At 44.3% G+C, this 4,025-nt stretch overlaps 1 long non-coding RNA gene across 1 annotated transcript in view; it reads right to left on the minus strand.

Moving 5' to 3' along the window:
- The window catches only part of LOC107670143 (uncharacterized), a 5,740-nt gene extending 3,612 nt beyond the window's left edge, over positions 1-2,128 (minus strand). Inside the window, exons 1-2 of the long non-coding RNA XR_001632064.1 lie at positions 1,895-2,128; positions 1,421-1,585 (exon numbers count right to left, since the gene is read on the minus strand). This is a non-coding gene — a long non-coding RNA (uncharacterized LOC107670143). The remainder of the gene's footprint in view (positions 1-1,420; positions 1,586-1,894) is intronic.
- Positions 2,129-4,025: the final 1,897 nt, after the last annotated feature.

Here is a 4,025-nt window from a genome sequence, read left to right on the forward strand (position 1 = left end):
CCTCAGGCAACCGAGGCGGAGGTGGGGCTCCGGAAGACCGCTGCGGAGCCGGAGCGACTGAGGATGGAGGCAGAGCCGGAGGGAAGGAGGAGCCTGACAGAGCCAGAGGGACGGAGTGAAGAGGCGAAGCCAGAGGAGTGGAGTCCCGAGGCATCGGATGGTCGACGACTGACCAAGGCGGAGCCAGAGGGACGAGGGAGCCCGGTGGAGAGTCCAGTGACCAGTTGCAGCTCACTCTCAGCGGTGGGAGTGTGGGCGGGGCTTCCCTCCAAGCCCTCGATCTCCACCAGCACTTCCTCGGGGACGGGCGATGTTGTCGGCTCACGCACCTGGTCAGAACGGTCTTGAGGCTCATGCTCCTGGGTGAAGATCGGCTCAGTCGCGGTCTTGCACGCTGGCTCTCGTGTCGCGGTAGGCTCAGGCTCTCCGTCTGCGGTAGGCTCAGGCATCTGCTCCGTGCAGCGGGATGACGGCTGGCTGGTCTCTGGTTCGTGAGTGGGGCTGGAGATGTCCTCCTCGGCGGGGCAGACGGAGAAATACAGTCCATTTCTCTCCAGCACCCACTCCACGAAAGCGGCGAAATCCCAGAGAAATACAGTCCATTTCTCTCCAGCACCCACTCCACGAAAGTGGCGAAATCCTCCTTGGGACCGTTCGCTGGTAGGCGTGCCTTACACCGCTCGCTCAGGCTGGTGTGATAGAATATGCCGAGCGAGCGATCCGGGAAGTGTGTAAGGCACGCCAGATCTACAAAGTCACTGGTATGGTCCTCCAGCGAACGGTCCTGTTGCTCCAGGCAAAGGAGTTGAACGGCTGGGATTGCCATTCCTGGAAGAGGGGAGAAACAAAACAAAAAAGAAAGAAAAACGCCGCTAATCTTACTCACTTTGACGGGCTGCTATTCTGTTACGTAATGGCTACGGAGGTGGAACGAGGAGACGAGGAGACACAGGCGTAAACTCAAAATACAGTCTTTTAATCTTTGCTTCGGGGAAATACAGGGCAGGCAGACACTCACGTAGCACATAGGGGAATCAACTCAATAGCAGACAAAGGAATATTAGAGAACACAGGTTTTAAATACTGGGAATGTAATCAGGGATAAACAGAAACCGGTGTGGAGCTAATTAATCAAAAACCATGGAAACAAACAAGGCAGGAGAAAGGACACACAGAAAACTAAACCAAAACAGATCATAACCATAACAGTCGTGAAGCCGCTGTGTGTTTCGTTGTGAAAATGAAACTACTTTGTTTGGCCTTCCAAAAGCGGACGGTATCTGCTTCGTCATGCCTGGAGCTGATCCGTGCTGGTCGCTGAGGAAATACATCAACTTATTCATCAAAAACCATGGAAACAAACAAGACAGGAGAAAGGAAACACAGAAAACCAAACCAAAACAGATCATAACCATAACACTTGATGCTGTGGGGTTGCTGTTGTCTTTACTGTTGCCTTAGGTTTGTTTGAGATCTCCCTATGTACAGCCTTTTCATCCACAATGTCTTCATGGTCCCCCTCCAGGGATGACCTTGGCTGTGGTGGCGAGCTTTGTTTTGCAACGGGACCCTCAGGCACTGAGGACTATCAACAGTTTAAAAACAGATCAGATTTTTAAGGAGCCTCATGAAACAGTGCTTCTGTTTGTCTTTTAAATCAATTTATTTTTATTTTTTGCAATACATCATTCCTAATTTTTTTCAAGAGACCAGTTGTTTCAGTTGTAATTTATATTTAAGGGATTTTGGTGTTACATATGTTAGAGTACTAAAAATGTTTGGACTGGCTGAAATTTCCATGGGTGCATAAGAATTAGGACTGTTATGTTATGTGAAGATTATGAATTTAATTTACTTCTGTAAAACACATGACAGCATTACATTGACACTATACCTTCTTGTTTGATGTCTTGGAAAGGAAAGGCTTGCGGATTGGTGTGACATATCTTACCCACTTTTTCTGTTGCTTTTCTTTCCATCTTTCTTGTTCTACTCTGTAAGTCTACATAAAGTAAGGGATTTGTAGATTTGGTTTACATATCAAAGCATAGAATGGAATGAGAAACTACATGTAATTCTCCAAATATAGTCTTTTCCTTAAAAAAACTAATACCCATCACATCTTCAATGACACATTTCTTAAAATATTTGAACCTTCCTAGAACCTTTTCCCAGCCTTGATCTCATCAGTATAACAGTGTCATTCAATGCATAGGTGCTGATCCAATCAGTCTGACAGTATCGCCATACTTTCGCATTATCACAGAGACAAAGGTACAGCTGTGCTTTGAGCTTAAAAAGCCAGATGGTCAGGAAGAGCATAAAGACTCTTGTGTGAAGCGAGAGTGTTCGTGATGTTATCCAGGGCCAAAGCCGTATCATTGGCTAGTTTCTGTACAGAATTCGATAAGCTTCTAACTTGATCAAGGGCCTGCATGACACCATAAAACGGGATTAATGTTCCAAGAGTTCTTGACCACCATGTTTGTGCACAAGTGAGTCCTGGAATGCAGCCATCTTCTGTGTTCGTGGTAGGAGCTGAATCACTTAAAAGTACTGGAGTGGATTTCAAGTTTTCTCTGACTGCAGGTAGGGCATAGACTAAGGTGCACCTGCCATTAAACTTGGCCGGTAGTACACTATAGATTGAGGTTCCGCATAGCCAAAACATGCCTGTTGGAGGGGGAATCCTGCACCATTGGTTCACACTAAATAGCTTGGGTAATGATCGAGTTTGCCTAATACATACTTCCACATCCTCATTCTTTTGTCGTGTGGATGATGAGATTTCTGTCTTCAGTGACATTCCCATTTTAATTATGAAACCACATGCAGCACTGGGAATTTTTCCCAAGTCTTTAGAGTCTGAGGATAGATATTCAACACACCGAAAGCTGCATTTGTGTCCTCTTTTCTGCAAATAGTCCAACAATACTGCCAATTCAGTTTGATGTACCTCGTGGTCTGTAGAGGCAATCAAAATATCATCGACATATTGAATCATAGTGGACTGTTTGACTGGACATTCTGGGTCACACAAATCACGTCTGACAGCCTGATGGTATAAGGTAGGAGAATTCTGAAATCCCTGTGGAAAACGTGTCCACTGGTACTGTTCATAGTCAACTGTGAAAGCTAACCATGTCTGGCTGTCAGGGCGCAAGGGTACAGAAAAGAATCCATTAGACATATCGATTACTGAAAAAATCTTACAATCTAATGGTAAGCCATTACAAATTGTAGATGGATCTGCTACTAGGGGGGTGATTTTATCAATATGTTTATTGGCTACTCTGTAGTCTATGGTGAGTCTCCATGTCCCATTGGATTTCTTGATGGGCCATATGGGTGAGTTACAGGGACTGTTGGTTTTAACTAGCACTCCTTGCTTCAGCAATTTTTCTACAATAGGTTTGATTCCCTGTATAGCTTCCTTATTGATCGGATATTGTTTGGTAACAGGAGGTGGAGTTCCTGTCAATTTGACTGGTTCTACGCCTGTCAAAAACCCGCAATCATCCTTGTCTTTAGCCCAAATTGGATGATTTTGTAAGAAAGCATACTCAGGAGTGGTTGCATTATTGGTAGAAACTTGTGCTGAGGAAATTTTTATGCTAGCAGATTCTGAGGACATGTCTAAAGTTAGATGTACTTGTCTCAGTAGATCCATGCCTAGAATTGCACCTGTATTTAATGGAGCACATAACAATTTTGTAGTCAGAGTTTTCGGGCCTAATTGTACCTCTATGGGCGGGGTTTCATAAAAAACAGAATCTTCACCTATTACACCAGTTAAACAAAGTTTAGTTTTCTTGTACGTGATGTTTAAATCTTTAGCCAATTTTGTAGGAATTACTGTAATTTCTGCACCTGTATCAAGCAAAAAGTCTATCTCTTTCTCTTGTATGCTACCCTTCACAAAAATTATTTTGTCATTGTGATCATTGGAACCTAGATTTAACATTTTATAAATTTGTAATACAACAAAAGTCATCAAGCCTGGTGAGCCGGCCAGAAGTAAAACA

Source organism: Sinocyclocheilus anshuiensis, unplaced genomic scaffold, assembly GCF_001515605.1.
Source record: "Sinocyclocheilus anshuiensis isolate Anshui unplaced genomic scaffold, SAMN03320099.WGS_v1.1 scaffold1029, whole genome shotgun sequence".
Taxonomy (NCBI): domain Eukaryota; kingdom Metazoa; phylum Chordata; class Actinopteri; order Cypriniformes; family Cyprinidae; genus Sinocyclocheilus; species Sinocyclocheilus anshuiensis.